General features: G+C 33.9%; 1 long non-coding RNA gene across 2 annotated transcripts in view; it reads right to left on the bottom strand.

Annotated features, from left to right (window-relative positions):
• The window catches only part of LOC140695984 (uncharacterized), a 213931-nt gene that overhangs the window by 91006 nt on the left and 100560 nt on the right, over window positions 1-22365 (bottom strand). For both annotated transcript variants that reach the window (XR_012071879.1, XR_012071878.1), the window contains exon 2: window positions 12094-12183. This is a non-coding gene — a long non-coding RNA (uncharacterized lncRNA). The remainder of the gene's footprint in view (window positions 1-12093; window positions 12184-22365) is intronic.

Raw genomic sequence — 22365 nt, 5'->3', positions numbered from 1 at the left:
ACTTCTATGTAGGATATTCAAGGACTGTTAGTAACACACACCCTCATTAGTCTTCTGAGTTTAATTAAAGGCTTTTAAATGATTTTTGAACTTTATCAAATAAATGTTCAAGGAAATCATTATATGAAATTTTTGCTGACCTATTAATATGAAGAACTGTATTAATATATTTACTGATATTGAATCATGTTTACATTCTTATATTAAATCTGAATCTTTAGCAATAATTTTTACATAAGTATTAACATGAAATTGGTGTTAGTATTCTCTCATTGTGGTAAGTTTATGAAGGCACTATTTTTTTCTGATTTCAAAAAACAATTTAGAAAAATTTAATTACAATGTTTACCCGCAAACCTTTCCAAAATACTAGAATTCAACGTTTCTTAGAAGTTTTTATATAAGCTCTCCTATTCAAAACTATGCAAATCTGGGGAATGTTGAGCTGTTATCCAGAGCATTTTGAACCAAAGTCTGAAATGGAGATTTATTAATGCTGCTCTAAAAATATAATGGATTTAATGATATTAGTTGGGTTGCCTTTGCTGCATTTTTAGTTTTTTTGAAAATTATTTACCTAATTATTCCCCTAGTTACCATGAAATCATTTCATATTCTTATAAAATTGTCCATTAATCTAGCTTCTCAAAAATTTTGCATAGAATTGACCAAATAATTGACTATAAACTAGAAGCTTATTTCTTTCTACTTACTTCAGATGTGCATTTCTGTAAGTGGAATAACTTGGTAGACACTAGTAGACACCACATCTTCTAATTAATGAAAATTTCTATCTAATTCCAGCAATAATTTGACATTCACTCCTGATACGTTTTCTTCATTTTATGTTTTCAAAAGAATTTTGGTTGAAATTTTGAGAAGTGCTTTTTTAAGGGCTGTCTTCCAGAGAACTTTAAACTAGTTTTGAAATGGAGGTTTATTCATTCTATTATTAAAATATGATGCATACAATCATATTAGCAGTGGTTGCTTTTGTATACTTTAGTCATAACTTCAAATCTTTTAACCATGCTGTTTATATATACATTGAAATTGAGATGCTTCAACAATAATTATTTTCATGTAAAGTTTCAGCTCTGATGTCTATTTTTTCATGTGGTTTTTAAAGTCAAAGTTGTAAAAAATTATGGACTTTTAATATGTATATTCTTGATATTCATTCTAAGTAAATCCTTACTTGCATCCTACCTAGAGCATTTTAAAGTCACTCTCTTCAAAAGGAAGCAGCGTTTTCATTTTCTTGCATCCGAAGGAGGCAATTTTCAGGAAGGAAATAAATTTCAGGAATTGATGCTCTTGAAACTATACATGAGAAATGCCCAAAAATTCACGGTTTGAATATAAATGTCCTGAGTTACAGGATCCACTATATTATTTTCCTGAAGATACTAATTTTGCATCAATAAATAAGTATTTTTTTTTATTTTGCTAAATCAGTATTTTGGAATATCTATCCCAAAACAAGATAGAAAAGTAGACTAAGAAAAGCATAGGAAGATTTCCATGGTTTTAAACTACATACTTAAAATTTTTCACTTTGTTCTCTTAAAGGCTGAGTGATGTTTAACGTGACATTTTGGCTTTTTGACAAATTCTTGGCCAAAGATAATAGAATGAATTGACTCTGTACCTTGGATTATAAAACACAGAACAATTAAGAGCTGACCAGAGGAGGAATGCCCAGATAAATATTGGCCCAGAATTCATGTGTCTTTCATTTGCTTTACAATGTATCAACTGATATATTACTTCAGTCTACTCTAGGCATGGCACAATCTCAAAATTCTTCAAGTTATCAGTAACCTCTCTGAGAGAGAGGAATTCAGCAAATTTTAAGATAGGTCATTTCAAGCAGAGCTGAACTGGTAGGCACTTGCCACAGGTGGTTATAATCCCTTCTGCCCTCTCTTGGTAGGAGACAGATTAGCTAGCTTTTAACTTTCTTTTCCAGACTCTGTTTTCTAACTGTGAAGAAAACACAAGAGACACCTGAATTGTTAAACTGCTCCACAAACAATCCTAGAATTGCTACTTAAGCATTAACTGTATGAAATAAGTATAAAAGTAAGGTTTTATTAAAATGGAGAACATGTATGAATTTGTTTCTCATTTCACTAGGATGTTGATTTCCAAGTAAGTTTCCATTTCAATGGATCCCATTGCCTATCTACTCTTTGGGGAAGGGACTGTTTCCACCTACCTTAGTCAATTATTTAAGAAGCCTCCTTAAATTAGTGATTAAGTTCAACACAAAAATTTTGAAGATTTATATGTCTATGAAATTTTCAGGACTAGACTGACTTATAAAAAGCATCTTTTAACCTTAAATTAAACTTACACTTTCCTGTTTATGTTCTGCTACTTAAGGAGAGTTTGATAATACATGGAGGTATTCTTGCCTGTCATCCTAGCCAGTATTGACTTTTTTCTTTTTTGCATAATCACACAGATATATGCCCATCCAGTAAAAATCCTAGACATGTTAAGAGTTCTACTGACACCTACTTTCCTGAAGTTCTATGCTATAGAGTGTAGTTACCAATTTCTAGGGAAAAGGGAACTAGTATGAGTTACTGGTTCCTGTCAATAGCACACATATGAACACTCCCTTACACCAGACACAAAAGTCAACTCAAAACGGATCAAAGACTTAACATAAGACAAGAACAACAAACCTCCTAGAAGAAAATATAGGCAAAACATTATCTGACATTCATCTCAAAAATGTTCTCCTACAACAGTCTACTCAGGCAACAGAAATAAAAGCAAGAATAAACAAATGGGACTTAATGAATTTCCAAGCTTCTGCACAGCAAATGAAACCATAAGTAAAAGAAAACAGCCTATGGAATGGGAGAAAATGTTTGCGGATGAAACCGACAAAGGCTTGATCTCCAGAATATATAAGCAGCTCAAAACTTAGTAAGAATCAAACAGCCCAATCAAAAAATGGGCAAAAGACCTAAACAAACAATTCTCCAAGGAAGACATACAAATGATCAATAGGCACATGAAAACAAGATCAATATCACTAATATCAGAGAAATACAAATCAAAACTACAATGAGGTGTATAACTGAAAAATTGTGCTCTACAATGGAATTTGATACAACATTGTAAAATGACCATATATCAATAAAAATGTGAAAAATAAATAAATAAAATAATTTTATTATCAAAAAACCCCCACAACTACAATGAGGTATCACCTCACACCAGTCAGAATGGCCGTCATTCAAAAATCCACAAATGACAAATGCTGGAGAGGCTGTGGAGAAAGGGGAACCCTCCTACACTGCTGGTGGGAATGCAGTTTGGTGCAGCCACTGTGGAAAACAGAATGGAGATTCCTCAAAAGAGTAGGAATAGACTTACCCTATGACCCAGGAATCCCACTCCTGGGCAAATATCCAGAAGGAACCCTACTTCAAAATGACACCTGCACCCCAATGTTCATAGCAGCATATTTACAATAGCCAAAACATGGAAACAGCCTAAATGTCCATCAACAGATGAGTGGATAAAGAAGAAGTGGTATATTTATACAATGGAATACTATTCAGCCATAAAAACTGACAACATAATGCCACTTGCAGCAACATGGATGCTCCTGGAGAATGTCATTCTAAGTGAAGTAAGCCAGAAAGAGAAAGAAAAATACCATATGAGATCACTCATTCGTAGAATCTAAATAAAACAAACAAAACATAAATACAAAACAGAAACAGACTCATAGACATAGAATACAAAGTAGTGGTTGACAAAGGGGGCGAGGGGTTGGAAGGTATAGACAGGGATTTCAAAATATAGAATAGATAAACAAGATTACACTGTATAGCACAGGGAAATATATACAAGTTCTTATGGTAGCTCACAAAGGAAAATATGACAATAAATAGATATATGTTCATGTATAACTGAAAAATTGTGCTGTACACTGGAATTTGATACAACATTGTAAAATTATTATAAATGAAAAAAAAGTTAAAAAAACTAGCACATATATGGCCCATGTGTTAGCTGATATTTGTGACTGACCAGATGAAACCGCTTTTTCAAGCCTGAGGTCAGTGGTCACTCAAACAACCATGAGTTGAAGGCAAGTGTCATCCCAGAGTATAAGCTTTAGCTTGCCTGTCTGTAAACTCGACAGGTTCCTGCACTGTTTCACACATTTTGTTTAATGTTAACTTTCTGAGATTAATGCCGTGCTCTGATTTGCGAGTGTTATTCTAATCGCTAGTATAGGACACTTTTTTAAGTACAAGTTAAAATTAAATTTTATTACAGATCCTAATAATACTCAGAGAAAGCCACTGAAGTATGCAGGTGAACACCTGCGGATATTTACAGTAAGCATATAAAGTAATTTTCTCTGAAATTCTATAGCATATATCAAACACTCCAACCCAAAAACCAAAACTCCATCTATGGTATAATTCAGATTTTGGTTATGAAGTTTGATTCAAATTGTTTAATATAATTTTATGATGACAACACTTTTCAAAGACCCTTCAACAAAACATCGCTCTTTAATCCTATACCCTGAAATACTGGCACTTCTTGCAAAGAGCGCAGAATTTTAAAAACCACAAATGTGAGTGGTCTTTAAAAGATATAGTTTAAAAACGCTATTAGTGTGAAGAGACTGAAGGATAAGAAACGTTTACAGACAACTACGTCTCACAAAATGTAAAAACTAACGTGAGAAAGCTTCATCACCAGGGGATTCCATTGTCCTAGTTTTTCTCTCAAGTCTGAGAGAAGGCAGTCAGAAAACTGCCCAAAATTGGCCCAGGTTAAAATCAGTTTTAAACCTAAGTATTTTCATTCAGAGGCACACCTTTCATTCAGCGCCCCAATTCAAGAGTGTGGTTAATTTAAATCTATCCAAGTATGGGGTTTTAAAAGATGATAGTATTGGAAATGCACATATTTTCAGGTACTTCTGGCATAAGAATACCATACACGTGGCAATATGCTAGTTCACCTTTAAGCTTGAACACTGGACACTTTTCACAGCAGCCAATTTTTACTTTTTAACATCATAATAAGGAGTAAAGAACAGGCTTTAAAGTTGTACTCAGCTATTTGAATTGCTTACCATAATCCTGACAGGATGTGTAATACCATTATACTGTTTTACAATCAGATAATAAATGAAAAGTGATCCTTGACATTGATTTTCTAGAACACATTCTCTGTATGTGCTGTCAATCCTCATTAACTGGGCAATTTTTATAATACACTGGCGACATGACAAAAATAATACTTCACACCTGCTAAGGAAAACTTCATCTTGAGAAAAATACAAATACATATAAATCCAAGATGCAAGGTAATAAATGACAGCAAAAGAGAAGAAGAGACAAGAATAGTGTGGATGGGAAAACTACGATTTAATAGTATGCTCTAATACCTGACACACCAAATTGCAAACACGAAAACAAGAACTAAAATGTCTTCGATTTAATACGAGATGACGAAGTTACAGACAACATCCAGCCTTACAGAAAACTGCATCTTTAATCTTTAAGCGGAAGTTATAATAGCTCTTGGAAATTCCTTTTTTTTTTAATGTTCAGTGAAAAATTGACAACTAATAGAGACACACTGGGGTAAAAGCATGCTAAACTGTTAATTTCTACACATCAGGGGGAAAAAACTAAGGATTACTTTTTAATTTTCCTGACAAGTATTTTGGTTCTCAAGAAGTATTGGTATTTTATTACCCAACATATAAATCTGCCAATTTATTTTATGAATTGCTCATTTACTTTGCATATTTGTAGACTGTTTTTGCATCCAGGTGTCGGTATTTCCTTCTTTTGGACATATTTTACAGTTGGTCTACAGTATTTTGTTATAGCAGCCTGGGCTGACGAATACAGTATGCATTTTTAATAAAAAATTTACAGTCATAGAAAGCACTATTTATATTCCTGAATTTACTGCAAGGAATTTTTTTCTGGGCCTCATAAAAATTATTTCTTACCTAACAATTCTAGATCTGAAGATACTCTATAGTTTGAAAGAGTCTGTGGGAACAAATTTTAATTGCCAACTTGTATAGCAACCAATAAAAGAAAAATTGTATATTATACATATATATATATATGTATAAATGCTGATCAAAGTTTCAGTTCTTTGTCTCCACTTGGATGCCAAACCGGATTGAAAAAAGGTACATGTATGTGTGTTTAAGTGTGTGTGAGGGTTTAAGAGCATGTGTGGAGGTGTGTGAGTGTGTGTATATGTGTGGGTGCATGTGTATACTCATATACACTAAATTTTAGTTCCATACAACTCATCAGTTCTTATAGACTTTAATTTACTTGGTTATTAATGCAATTATTCAAATGCTATTTTTTACATTTTTTTTTGCTACTTTCCTTGTGAAACACTCCTGGTTATTTTAACTGCTGTTATAATCTCTGCTTCATACAACTATTGCAAAACTGAATATATTAAATGAGAAAAGGAAAAAATAGGTCAATATATCTATATAAGTGGTCAAATAAAATAACTGAGATTATGCTTACTTCTTCATCAATCAAAACCTATTGATCATGTACCTAGCATTGTTCTTACTACTCTAAAAGATAACACAATTATAAAGCATAACTGATATAGTCAAAGGTCTTACAATTTAACTGAAAACAAACAAAGATACATAGTAGTTCAATTATGAACTCCAGTCTAACAAAAATTTTAACAGTAACTCAGGCAACAGGGAGTTACCAGACTCCTGGACTGCAATCATTGGTAAATGGTTATACGAGAGTTTTGAAAATTTGGTATTTGGGGAGAAGAAACGCTAATATATTTACACTTTGTAACCTCCGATACCCTTTAGAGAAGGTGTAATAATTACACGTTTAACAAGCACACACCAACACAAAGAGCAGAGGAAGAATCCTGCCGTGTTAGGCTTGCTTTCTTTAGTTCCTGCATCAATTCCTTACAGTGTTTTTTAATAACAAATATCAAAATGCTTTGTTCAATCTCAAGTATTGCATTCATTTGAACATGTCCTGAGCCAAAACCAATATAAAATATTAATGTATTCTAACAATGGGTAGGTGTTGAGTTATTTATTGCTCATGTTTCTATTTTTATGGAATATTTTTCCCATAGTTTGTAGATTAGGTGTTATGGAACCACTGAGTCAAATTTTTTACATAAGATTTTGCCATTTCATTATCTAAGAACAAGAAAATTGTATTTAATGTATCAATGAAATACATTAAATCATATTAGAAATTATTAATAAGTGATCAAATAACAGCCACTGTTTAGTGACCATAACAAAATGGTCACTATATCTCTCATCAATTTTATAATTCAGTCAGTTTGCTAGGCATTACAATACTATATCCTATTTTTTCCTTACACAAGCTTCAAATTTGAAACTATTATACCCAACGGAAAATAGGGAAATAGTTTCAAAGTATGTAAACAACTTGACCTATTAATATGGAAGCATGGCTTATATCCCATTTTTTCCACCTCCGCAGCCTCCAATGCAGCAGAGCAAAAGTAACACAATCAGATTAAAGTTTCATGTTTAAAAAAAAAACTCTTAAATGTTAGCATTCCCTGGGTAATGTCCTAGATCCAACTCTTTATTGCTGTCTTTTTGGCAAACTATACATTTTCTTCACCGCTTGAATTACCTTATATATATTCAACCCTGAATCTTCATCTGTTATTCAGAACCATAAAGCCAACTCATCTCTCAACTGGGAATAACCTATTAATTGATATTTCCATCACTGACCTTCTCTTCTCCTAACCCTGCTCATTCAGTGTTGATACACCATTCAACAATTCTACCACCCACCCATTTACCCAAGGAGGAAATCATGATATCAACATTGACTTCTCTGTCCATCATTTTCACCATTTAGCTAATTTTAACTCCCACTTATCGCATTACTCTTTCTCATTCTCTTTATGACAAGAGCAACTATCCTAGTTTTGGTCATTAACACTTGTGGACTGAATTATAACAGCTCAATGTTAAGTCTGCCTACTATGAAGCCACAATGGATTCAGAATGACCTTCCTCAAACAAAAATCAGATCAAGTTATCTCCTGTTTTAAATGTTTTCAAAAGCTCTCCTTGTCGTTAATAAATGTTTAGTCCCTTACAAGATTTGCAATATTCTTTGTAATCTGGTTTCTGCTTTCAATATACTTCTTGTCCTGACTTAAATTACATACTCCATCTGTCTTTCACTATTTTTAAAACTGGAATATGGCATGTTCTTTCTCTGTATACTTTGACGTACGACAAATTCCCTACCAGTACAAGACCTTCGTGTGTCTTATTTATTGTATTGCTTTTCTATTTCTACTGCAAAACAATAATTGTCTATAACCTAGTGGTTTAAATGATACAAACTTTTTGATTTACGACTCTGCACGGCAGAAGTCTGAAAAGGGCCTAACAGGGTTACACTCATGCTGTCGGCAGGGCTACACCGCTGTTGAAGGCTGTGGGACAAAATCCATTCCCCTGCCTCCTTGGAGCTTCCAGGGTCCGCTTGCAGTCCTGAGCTTGTCACACTATCTTCAGAGCAGAAACGGCTGCTCCAGCCTTTTTCACATCACTTCATTCCGACACTGAATCACCTGCTTCCCTCTTTTACTTCTTAGAGCCTTTGTAATGAGCTAGGCCCACCCAAATAATCCAGGATAATCTTCCAATTTCAAATTGCTTAATCATATCTGAAAACTCCCTATTCCATGTAAGGTAACATGAACATACAGTCCCAGGATTAGGGTGAGAAATCTTTAGGGACCCATTATTTTGCCTACCACACTTATTCTTAAGTTTTCAGATTCAAGGTAAATTCTTCCCCAAAGCTCCTTATCATGGCTACATGCTGCTGCTATGCATTAGCATTCATTCTTAGTTGTGCTTATTATGCAAGAGTAAACAAGACAATCACTGACCTCACGCAGTTTATAATCTAGTAAATGATAAAGAAAATTAAACACGTATGGACATGAGGGCAGGAAACTGGCTCACAACTATATTCCCAGTGACCATCACAATTATGCCATCTAGTCAATATTTAAATACTTTGAGTGAATGAGTAAAGAAATAAGTAGAAAATATATTTAATGCATTTCACAAAGCATCTTCTAATCATAAAATTCATTATTTCTCTGTAAATATATTTTTAACCAGTATCTCGTCCAGCTTTAAAGTCTTATTTTGTCCACTCTGGTTTCATTCTTTTTCTCAAAATACTGATGACTTTGTCTGTCTGCCTCATACAAAATATTTAATTAGGCAAAAATAATCATCTCGCATAATTTTTCTATACATTTGTATAATCTTTCTACACACTTGCAGTGAATATTCTTAAAATGAAATTAAGAAAAACATTCCTTTCACAGTAACATGAAAAAAAAAACTAGGTATACATTTAACAAAGGAAGTAAACACTTTTATAATTTGAAAAACTCCAAGTATATACAGAAATTAAGCCACATATAAATAACAGGGAAACCAATCCACGTTCATGATTGAAACACTTAACCTTGTTAAAATGACAATACTTCACAAACTTACCTACAGGTTTAACACGTTCCCCATTCCAACGTCAGCTGACTTTATTATAGAAGTGGACAAGCTGATTCTGAAATTCATGTCAAATTATACGGGACCCAGAATATCCAAAACAATCTTGAAAAATAAAACACAGTGTATGACTTCACACTTCCTCATTTCAAAGCTTACTACAAAGCAATGGTAATCAAAAAAGTGTGCTGCCATGGATACACAGATAAAAATCAATGGAATAGAACTGAAAATCCAAAACACTAACAAACATATGGCCAAATAATTTTCTACAACATGCCAAGACCATCCAAAGAGAAAAGAAGATTCTTTTCAACAAATGATGTTGGGACAGATAAATAGCCCCTTGCAAAAAATCAAATTGGTCCCTTATCTTACACCTAGGGTAAAAATTAAGTCAAAATTGACCACAGACTTATATATAGAAGCTAAAGCTATAAAACTCTTAAAAGAAAACATAATGGCAAATCTCTTTTACCTTAGATTTGGCAAAGGATTCTTAGAAATGACACAAAAACATGGACAGTAACAACAAAAAATTGGGTCAATATTAAAAACTAACTGCTTCAAAGATACAATCAAGAAAGTGAAAAGTAAACACAGAATAGGAAAAATATTTGCAAGTCATATATCTGATAAGGTATTTGTATTTAGAATATATAAAGAACTTTTATGAATCAATAATAAAAACACAAACAACCCAATGATAAAAACACAAACAACCCAATTGAAAGAAGAGCAAAGGATATGAGTAGGTATTTCTTCTATGAAGACATACAAATGGCCAGTAAGCACATGAAAAGATGTTTGACATCCTCAGTCATCATGGAAGTACAAACCCAGAACACAATGAGATACTACTTTCCACCCATTAGGATGGTTAGAGTCTTACAGGAAAATAACAATAAGTGTTGGTGAGAAAACAGGGAAACTGGAATATTGATTTGCTGCTGGTGGGAATGTACAATATTCCAGCCACTTTGAAAAATGCTCTAGTAGTTTCATTAATGATTAAAAGTGGAGTTTCCATATGACCCGGTAATTTTACTCCTATGTATATACCCAACAGAAATGTATACTTTTGTCCACACAAAAACTTGTACATGAATGTTTATAATAGTATTATTCATATTGCCAAAAGGTGGAAACAGTTCATATACCCATCAACTGCAGCATGCATCAACAACTTATGGCATGCCCATACAACAGAATATTCAGACATAAAAGCAATGAAGTACTGATACATTCAAGATGAATCTTGAGAACATGTGGTAAGTTCAAGTAGTTAAGTCAAAAACTACCACCTATTATATGATTGCATTCACATAAAATGATTAAAATAGAAAAATACACAGATAGTGAAAAATAGGTAATTGTTTAGGGATGGGTGTAGAAATTGAAGGGATAAAAAGGCTGGTCACAAGGTATGGCATTTCTTTTTGAGGAAATGAAAATGTTTCCTAATTGACTGTATGTAGGTAGTTGCACATACCTATGAATATACTAAAAAAATTGAATTGCAAGCTTCAAATATGTGAATTGTATGGTATGTGAATTATATCTCAAAAAAATTTAAAAGTCAACTAATACATAATTCATTGAAAAAAATAAAAATATTTAACATTGTATTTCTTAAACACTAACTAAAGAAGAAGAAACCATGACATCACTATTAAAGGTAAATACATTCTAAAATACTTAGGTGTTTCTAAACTTGCTCAATGCCTGTGATATCAGTCACATGTTAAAATAAAAAACAAATGGAGACCAATTTTGACAATTCCCTGAGCAGATAAAACCAGTTTAGCTAATTTTGTAAGATTAACTTGACCTGGGTCACTTTCTGTTTGTGCATCTAGAAATCATAAGCAAAATTTAAAACTGTTTTCTAGAAGTGATATAACTACTAACCAATTTTGTATCATTTAAGAAAATCCTAATATTATAACCAATCACTGTGAAAGAACAGTCATGGCTCCTTATAAGCTGCTTTATAATCATATATCTCTGAGCCTCACTGCATGTTGTTTCGAGCACGCCTGGTTCACAAACCATCTTTTTGCACAATAGACCTTATTAATTGCTACTTCTTGGTGATTCATTGGTTTTACTCCTGTTATTTCTGAACTTTTGAAAGTTCAAATACAGCATTCCTCAGTGATAATCAAAGCTCCTAAAAGCATTCGTGCAGATACTCTGACATCAATTCCCTTTCCTCTTTCACCAAATGACGTGCACCTGTACCAGGCTGAGACAGGTGAGCAGATTCCAATTTGCAGCTTTTATCTTTGCTCCTTTAATACTTTCTTTTATTCCTTTTTGACTTAACATTATCACCTTGCTATAGAAATGTTATTCCAGTTTCTACACAAATATCATAAATAGCTGGAGAGAGGAAACATGATGCAAACTTTATTTCAAATGAACTGAATAAAGTTTTGCCCCAGTTAGAAGAAAGAAAAAAACATGGAACTTACCTGTCCCAGGATGGTTTCTTTGAGAAGTAGACTCTGAAGCAGAAATCAGAGAGGAGGAAGTTTGTTAAGAAGGTCTCCTGTGGTCAGTGGCTGTGGATGAGGAAGAAGGGCGAATCAGTCAGAGGAAGAAGTCAAGCTTCAAGGCAATTTCAGTGGAACGACTCTGCCATCTCTGCAGACAGTACTGAGAGGAGATGACCCAGCAGAGCTGCTCTAAGACGGGATGAGAAAGCAGGGTATTTCCACTCATGCGCTGAGCAATCACTGGGTGAGGACCAATCAGGGATGGGGTCATCACCTTTGTGATCATAAGGGAGGACAGCTGAGTGCTGGATGCAGGTAGTAGCTTCATCAGCTGGGCTAAAAACATATTTATTTCTGAAGAGGGATAAATGGATTGCACCTCAAGACCAAGATACTGCTAAAAGAAATGTTACCTTAAATAAATATGGTATTGCCTTAAATAAATAAACCTTAAAGAATATGGTAATTCATACTTAATAAGCTGATTCTAAATGAAATATAATAAAACATAAGAATATAATAACTTCAGGTGTTTCTTGTGAAAATACATCTGTTAAACTTATTGCCCATTTGAAGGTAAAGATATTATTTCTCTGGCTGCTTTTCAGATGTTATCCTCTGTTTTTTTAGTAATTTAAAATGATTTTCCTAGGCATGGTTTTCTTGGTATTCATCCTATTTGGGGTTTGTAGGTACTCTTGAATCCTGGATAACTTTCTTCCCTTTGCCCTGTCTCACTCCACTCTGTCTTCTCTCCCAATACTTCAATTAGGATAACTGACACTTTCATTTGGGTCTCAAACATTTCTTATGCTTTTTCTCAATCCATTCATTTTCCCTTCAGATTGTACCGACCTTTATTGTAATTTACTGATTCATTTTGCTCATTCACTCTGCTGTTAAAACCATTTACTGAGTTAGTAATCACTCTACTTTATTTTCTTATTTTCGATTATCCAAATTATTATTTCCTCTGCTTGAATTCTCCTATGAAAGTTTCATCTTGTTAGGTATAATTAGTTACAGTTGTCTTAATGTTATTAACTCCAAAGTCTTAACCATATGTGGGTGGTATGTTGAATTTTCTGTGTTGGTTTTAAATAATTGAGTACTGTATTTAGATGTGTCTGGTAGTTTTAGATGTAATGGTAGTCACTGTATAAGAAAAAAATTAGACATGTAGCTTTTATCTTCCTCCAGAAAGGACTTAATTTTCATCTGACAATTGTAATATGTGTACTAGAGTCTGGGATTCAGACTTTATAGGTCTGAATGTTTTGCTTTTTTGTTTTTGAAATACATAGATTTTTAGGGAACTCAATAAACCTGGAATATTTACTAGTTACCCATCTAGGCATGCCCTGTATGCTATCTTTTAAAACTCAAATACTGTAAGATAACTAAAGATTCTGCTTAGTCTTGACGACTCTTAGCTTCATGTTTATGTTTGTCTTCCTGCCTCTTGGTCCTTGCAAATAAAAAAAGGAAAAAAAAAGAAAAGAAAAGAAAAAGAAAATGCCTTGAGAGATAAGTGGTATAGAATATTGAGCTACCTTCTTTGTTGTTCTCTTTTCTCTTCTTCCGAACCTGGACCCCTCAGCTTTAGCTTTTCTCTGAAACTCTGAACTTCAAGGTTGTGTTCTAGCCCTTTGATACCACTAAAGCCCTAGGCTTCTCCTTTCTTCTTGGCCTGTCTGCTCTCTGTTGCTTATAGATAAGCAAATCTGCCGAGGTAAGGAGGATGATAGTCAATGTCTGGTGCAACTTAATGAAACTCCCATTCAAGGAAATCAGTGTTCACTTTTGAGCTTCCCGTGAGACTAGAATGAGGCTTTGTGATCAATCCTGGGCTTTGAAGTAGGAATGAGGAAAGCAAAAAGGCAGAGAATACTGAAAAAATGGAAGTCATAGCAACAGCCAGGCTACAGGATAACATTATCCCCATCCAGTTTGGTTGCCAGTGCTGTCACAATTTGAACAGAGATGAAGTGTCTAGTGTCCCTAATGTGGAGGCAGCTGAATCCAGTGCTCAGAAATCTGAGCAGTGATGTCCTTGTGAGGCCAAATCCATGGCATGTTCTGCTCATGGTTCTGATTTTCAGTAACCTTTAAACTATCTCAACATTTTCAGCAATTTAGCGACATATCTAGTAAACTCTCAATAAACTATTTTCTGCTGTTTGTCCAGAATGAATTATACTGCATTCAACCAATTTATACTTTTTTCTTTCTTTTTTTTTTTGGTGGGAGTAGGTAATTAGATTTGTTTATTTATTTATCCTTAGAGAAGGTTTTGGGGATTGAACCCAGGACTTCATGCATGCCAAGCAGGTGCTCTACCACTTGAACCACTTGAGCTACACCCACCCTCTTATACTCTCACCAACAATGTACGATGGTTTCCTCCCAGCACACTTCTCAGTCTTCTAGGTTGCTTCCCAGTAGATAGGTGGAAAACTACAATTCATTATTATTTTAATTTTTGTTTAATTAAACTGAGTAAACTCAATTGTATCTTTATAGTGTTTTTTTAAACCAGACATGATTTATCGATTGTTTGCTATGTTCAAGTGGTTTGTAAAGTGTTTTACATTAATCTTCCCATTTAACAGGCATCATCTTTATTGCATAACTGAGGAAACATTTAGAAATATAAAGTGACTTGTTCAATACCTTACAGCAAATGAGTGTGAAGCTGAGATTTTAAGCCAAGTAGCCTGACTGCAGAGCTCATATGATTAAGCACCTTGCTTCAGTGGTTCCCTTTAATATAAATATGTATTTGCTCACTTTATTGACTTATAATTATCATACTTTTATAATAAGAAAACAAGTCTAATCTTATTTTATAATTATAATGGAGACAATAAAATAATTATTTTTTCATTTTTTATTTTTTTTACATTTTTTATTGATTTATAATCATTTTACAATGTTGTGTCAAATTCCAGTGTTCAGCACAATTTTTCAGTCATTCATGGACATATACACACTCATTGTCACATTTTTTTCTCTGTGAGTTATCATAACATTTTGTGTATATTTCCCTGTGCTATACAGTGTAATCTTGTTTATCTATTCTACAATTTTGAAATCCCAGTCTATCCCTTCCCACCCTCCACCCCCCTGGTAACCACAAGTCTGTATTCTCTGTCTGTGGGTCTATTTCTGTCCTGTATTTATGCTTTGTTTTTGTTTGTTTGTTTGTTTTTGGTTTTGTTTTTTAGATTCCACATATGAGCAATCTCATATGGTATTTTCCTTTCTCTTTCTGGCTTACTTCACTTAGAATGACATTCTCCAAGAGCATCCATGTTGCTGCAAATGGCATTATGTTGTCGTTTTTTATGGCTGAGTAGTATTCCATTGTATAAATATACCACCTCTTCTTTATCCACTCATCTGTTGATGGACATTTAGGCTGTTTCCATGTTTTGGCTATTGTAAATATGCTGCTATGAACACTGGGGTGCAGGTGTCATCCTGAAGTAGGGTTCCTTCTGGATACAAGCCCAGGAGTGGGATTCCTGGTTCATATGGTAAGTCTATTCCTAGTCTTTTGAGGAATCTCCACACTGTTTTCCATAGTGGCTACACTAAACTGCATTCCCACCAGCAGTGTAGGAGGGTTCCCCTTTCTCCACAGCCTCTCCAGCATTTGTCATTTGTGGATTTTTGAATGATGGCCATTCTGACTGGTGTGAGGTGATACCTCATTGTAGTTTTGATTTGCATTTCTCTGATAATTAGTGATATTGAGCATTTTTTCATGTGCTTTTTGATCATTTGTATGTCTTCCTTGGAGAACTGTTTGTTTAGGTCTTCTGTCCATTTTTGGATTGGGTTGTTTATTTTTTTCTTATTGAGTCGTATGAGCTGCTTATATATTCTGGAGATCAAGCCTTTGTCGGTTTCACTTGCAAAAGTTTTCTCCCATTCCGTAGGTTTTCTTCTTGTTTTATTTCTGGTTTCCTTTGCTGTGCAGAAGCCTGTAAGTTTCATTAGGTCCCATTTGTTTATTCTTGCTTTTATTTCTTCTAGGAGAAAATTTTTGAAATGTATGTCAGATAATGTTTTGCCTATGTTTTCTTCTAGGAGGTTTATTGTATCTTGTCTTATGTTTAAGTCTTCAATCCATTTTGAGTTGATTTTTGTATATGGTGTAAGGGAGTGTTCTAGCTTCACTGTTTTACATGCTGCTGTCCAGTTTTCCCAACACCATTTGCTGAAGAGACTGTCTTTATTCCATTGTATATTCTTGCCTCCTTTGTCAAAGTTTAGTTGACCAAAAGTTTGTGGGTTCATTTCTGGGCTCGCTATTCTGTTCCATTGGTCTCTATGTCTGTTTTGGTACCAATACCATGCTGTCTTGATGACTGTAGCTCTATAGTATTGTCTGAAGTCTGGGAGAGTTATTCCTCCAGCCTCTTTCTTTCTCTTCAGTAATGCTTTGGCAATTCTAGGTCTTTGGTGGTTCCATATAAATTTTATTATGATTTGTTCTAGTTATGTGAAATATGTCCTGGGTAATTGGATAGGGATTGCATTAAATCTGTAGATTGCCTTGGGCAGTATGACCATTTTAACAATATTGATTCTTCCAATCCAAGAGCATGGAATATCTTCCCATTTTTTAAAGTCTTCTTTAATTTCCTTCATCAATGGTTTATGGTTTTCCGTGTATAAGTCTTTCACCACCTTGGTTAGATTTATTCCTAGGTATTTTACTACTTTGGGTGCTATTTTAAAGGGGATTGTTTCTTTACTTTCTTTTTCTGTTGATTTATCGTTAGTGTAAAGGAATGCAACTGATTTTTGAACGTTAATTTTGTAACCTGCTACCTTGCTGAATTCTTCAATCAGCTCTAGTAGTTTTGTGTGGACCTTTTAGGGTTTTCTATATATATAGTAACATGTCATCAGCATTTAATGACACTTTTACCTCTTCTTTTCCAATTTGGATCCCTTTTATTTCTTTCTCTTGCCTGACTGCTGTGGCTAGGACTTCCAGGACTATGTTGAATAGGAGTGGTGATAGTGGGCATCTTTGTCTTGTCCCAGATTTTAGTGGGAAGATTTTGAGTTTTTCACCATTGAGTACTATGCTGGCTGTAGGTTTGTCATATATATAGCTTTTATGATGTTGAGATATGTTCCCTCTATACCTACTTTGGCAAGAGTTTTTATCATAAATGGATGTTGAATTTTGTCAAATGCTTTTTCTGCATCGATTGAGATGATCATGTGGTTTTTGTCCTTTCTCTTGTTGATGTGATGTATTACATTGATTGATTTGTGTATGTTGAACCAGCCTTGTGTCCCTGGGATGAACCCCACTTGGTCATGATGTATAATCTTTTTTATGTGTTGTTGGATTCTATTTGCTAAAATTTTGGTGAGGATTTTGGCGTCTACGTTCATCAGTGATATTGGCCTATAATTCTCCCTTTTTGTAGTGTCTTTGCCTGGTTTTGGTATCACGGTGATGGTGGCTTCATAGAATGAGTTTGGGAGTATTCCCTCCTTTTCAATCGTCTGGAAGAGTTTGAGAAGGACTGGTATGAGTTCTTCTTTGTATGTTTGGTAGAATTCCCCGGTGAAGCCATCCGGTCCTGGACTTTTATTTGTAGGGAGGTTTTTAATTGCTATTTCTATTTCCTTTCTAGTGATCAGATTGTTCAAGTGTTCAGTTTCTTCTTGATTCAGTTTTGGTGGACAGTATGTTTCCAGAAACTTGTCCATCTCCTCTAGGTTATCCAGTTTGGTTCCATATAGTTTTTCATAATATTCTCGTATGATATTCTGTATTTCTATTTTGTTTGTTGTAATTTCTCCATTTTCCTTTCTTATTTTGCTAATTTGTGCTCTCTCTTTTTTTTTCTTTGTGAGTTCGGCCAAAGGTTTGTCAATTTTATTTACTTTTTCAAAAAACCAGCTTTTGGTTTGGTTGATTTTTTCTATGGTCTTGTTAATCTCTATTGTATTTAATTCCCCTCTGATCTTTATTATTTCCTTCCTTCTGCTGCTTTTTGGGGCTTTTTGTTTATATATGACCAGTGCATAATATCATGTAATAAAAAATGTTAAAATTTATTAGAAAACTAGAAGAACATATATAGATAGGTTTGGTGTAATATTTGAGGTGTCCCAAACTGGTAAAACCTGTAAAATAAATACATAACTCCAGAAAACCTATCTTTTCTAAGCAAGTTTTTCTTCACATATACGTATAGAAAACATATATGTGTGCATATATAGAGAGAAACACACATATATATTTGTATGTATGTGTATATGTATGTGTGTGTGTGTGCGTGTGCATTCTGACAGACCTTTTGATTTACCAAAATAATAAAGAGTCCTATATCATACAAATAGCAAGGAGTGGTTTTAAAAACACTAACACAAAACAAAACAAAACAAACATAGCCTAAAAGTTATTTCTTGTGAACTGGTCTTGAAGGGAATTATCTACTTTGCTAGACAAACAAATTGTAATAGGAATATGTTAGTCAATAAATCAAGACTCTGGAATCCTCTGTGAAGGAATCAAAAGTGACATCAGTAACATTTGGTTAACTAGGCCCACATGATGAAATTCAGTATCATTAATTTCTCTAAAGATACCTCCACTCCCTAATGAATTACTAATGAATGCTTTGCACGTTTACATTTTTATCTACGCCCTAAAGCCATTTTGAGGTTATGGTGATGCAATGTCATTCTTAATTTATCTCCCCAACATAGTTGGGCCATTGTTAAAACTGCTATAATAGCCAGAATAAAATCTCAGTTTTATTATCCTTTCCATGTTATTTTTCTTTCTTTGAACATTTCTGACACTCACAACCAAAGCTTTATATTATGACAAGCACCAAAGCTATATCATGTTTTCAAATTGATTATTTTTTGAAAAATGTGATCATTCTTAAGGGCACGACCTCTTTTTCCCTTGGACTGCTCCATTCATAGCCCCCATATCTGAGAAAGAAAAATAATCTGCTGACCAGCACCATACTAACCCCTTTTCTCAATTCATACATTAAATGTACTTCTCTTTTGCCTAGAATTCTACTAGCTTTTTAGTCTTGGGTTTTAATAAAAAGAGAAAGTGTGAGGAAACATGACTTGGGTACACTGCTGGATGGAGAGGGAAATACATGTTTTCTATTTCTCTTGAGAATAATAAGTTCTTGTCTTCCTAGGAAAAGACTGATCGCTTTTGGCCAGAGCAGTAAGTAACCATCTGAGTCAGTTTTAAGGCCATCATATTTGATCAATGACAACTTCCTTCAGCAGCATACTTCATAGAACCAGTCAAGCAGCAACAGCCTTTTCCCACCGCCTAGACTTGTAAACGTCAGCCAATCAGAAAGATCTCCACTTAATAACACGCTTGCACGGCTGAAGTTCAACCAATCCCTAAACATCACCACTTCTCAAAGTCGGCCAATTCTTGAGTCCCGCTTCTTTAAACTCTGTGTAAGATTAGCTCTTTGCTTTTCCTCTCTTCTTAGGAAAAGACTGATTGCTAACACGATACAGCTTTTCTTTCAGGCAATAAATGATGATCGCTTCTCTCTATATCCTTCAATGAAAATATAAGTAAATACCCTCTATTTTTAATGTCATGAAAAGGTTATAAGTTCCTTGAAGAAATCCACTCCTATGTGTTTATTTCTTTCTACTTCATTTAGCCTAATTTACTGTTTACTGAGGACTCTCAGTAAATTAAATTACTGAAGAATACCTGAGTCACAAGGTATTTTAGGTGTTAAAAATCCAGTGGTGTCCAAACCTTAGAATTTAGCAGTAGAAGCCTCCTTAAAACAAAATTTCACACTGAATCTAACTCGTAACCAAAAAAGAAGCAGAATGTCTCTGGGTGAAGTTATGGAAGAAGAAGCCAGCCCTCTCCTATTTGTGCTACTGTTCACTTCACCTCTCTTGGGGCTCTAAGGTGCTTCTAAGTCATCAGCTAAGACTTCGCTAGATAGCATTTAAACCACTGATGTGTTTCTATTCTCCCATTAAAGATGAGGAAAGTAAGGCCCCAAGGACTTCCTCAGAACCAGATTACATACAAACAAAAGACTTTTTCTCTTATGAGTTCCTTGTCAGGCAATTCTTTTGTTGATGGTCTTCTTCTAAAATATATTATTGTTTTCACAGAGAAAAAAATGTGACAAGGGATATATATATATGTTCATGTGTAAGTGAAAAATTGTGCTCTACACTGGAATTTGACACAACATTGTAAAATGATTTTAACTCAATAAAAAAGTTAAAAAATACTTGTAAAAATAAATTATTGTTTTCATTCACATGGATTCATTAATGTATATGAAGTTAGTTATATTTTGCATTAATGTTATCATTAAGCACTACAGTACAAAGTTACAGTAATCAAAAAAGTATGGTACTGGTATAAAAATAGACATATAGATCAATGGAATAGAATAAAGGATAGAGAAATACACCCATGCATACATGGTCAACTAACATATAACAAGGGAGCCAAGAACACACTATGAAGAAATGATAGTTTCTTTCATAAATAGGGGTGAGAAAATTGGATATTCACATGAAAAAGAATGAAACTAGTCCTCTACCTTACAGCACTCACAAAAGTTACCCAGAAATAGGTTACAGATTTAAATATAAGACCTGAAACCACAAAACTCCTAGGAAAAGTTGCTTAACGGTGACCTTGGTAATGACTTTTAGGTTATGACACCTAAAGCATAAGCAACAAAATAAAAAATAAATAAGTGGCACTACAGCAAACAAATAAGCTTCGGCACAGCAAAAGAAACAATCAACAAAATGAAAAAGCAGCCTATGGAATGGGAGAAAACACTTGCAAGCCACATATCTCATAGGTAGTTAATAGCCAAAATAAACAACTCATACAACTCAACAGCAAAGAAACCCAACTAATACAATTTAAAATGTGCAAGAGATCAGAAAAGGTATTTTTCCAAAGAAGACATACAAATGGCCAACAGGTACATGAAAAGGTGCTCAACATCACTAATCACTGGGGAAATGTGAATCAAAATCACAATGAAATATTGTATCACACCTGTCAGAATGGCTATCATCAAAAAGATCATAAGTAACAACTGTCAGCAAAGATGATGAGTAAAGGGAACCCTTGCTCACTATTGGTGAGAATGTTAACTTTTACAGCCACTACGGAAAACAGTATGGAGTTTCCTCCAAAAATTAAAAATAAAACTACCATATGATCCAGCAATTTCACTTCTGGGCAGCTATCTGAAATAAATAACATCTTTATCTTAAAGAGGTATCTGCACCCCCATGTTCACTGCAGCATTATTTACAATAGCCAAGACATAAAGACAACCTAAGTGTCCATTGATGGATGAACATATATATTAATACATACATATATAATGCCACATTTTCCAGCCATTTTTGGAAATCCTGCCACCTGTGACACCATGAATACATCTTGGGAGTATTATGCTAAGTCAGAGAAAAATAAATACTGTTATGACCTCACATATACATGGAATATTAAAAAAATGAACTCAAAGTAACAGGGAACAGATTGGTGGTTTCCAGAGGCAGGGGGTGTGGGCTCAGGCAAATGAGTGGAGGTGGTTAAAAAGTATAAACTTCCAGTTACAAGATAAATTCTGGGGATGTAATGTACATCATGGTGACTATAGTTAACAATCTGTATTACATATTTGCAAGTTGATAAGAGAATGGATCTTAAATGTTCTTATCACAAGAAAAAAATTTCTAATGATGTGAGGTGACAGATGTTAATCTTAATCTTACTGTGGTCATCATTTCACCCACATATATACATATATCATTATGCTGTACACTTTAAACTTATACAATGTTACATGTCAATTATATATCAATAAAACTGGAAAAAATGTAGTAATATTCTAGAATATTTACTGAGTTCCTCTATTTACTCACATATTTTAATAAACATCTTGTAAATTTTAAAGTCTTCATTCATATTATCTAAGATTAAAGTTTATAATAATTATATATAACATTTCTCTGCTGTGTCTTACTGTATTGGGAAAAAATCACAGTGTTAATAACAATGGAAGTTTAATCAATTTCATTTATGGTATGAGAAGTGTTATCATAGACTATGTTATATATATTATCATTATTTTGCAAAAAGAATGTTTATTTTTCTCAGAAAGTTTCATTAAGTGATTAAATAAATGAATAAATTCTCATTATTTTATT

The sequence above is a fragment of the Vicugna pacos genome, chromosome 4 (genome assembly GCF_048564905.1).
Source record: "Vicugna pacos chromosome 4, VicPac4, whole genome shotgun sequence".
In the NCBI taxonomy this organism is placed as follows: domain Eukaryota; kingdom Metazoa; phylum Chordata; class Mammalia; order Artiodactyla; family Camelidae; genus Vicugna; species Vicugna pacos.
The sequence above is the reverse complement of the archived record's forward strand: the minus strand, read 5'-3'. Positions and strand labels throughout refer to the sequence as shown.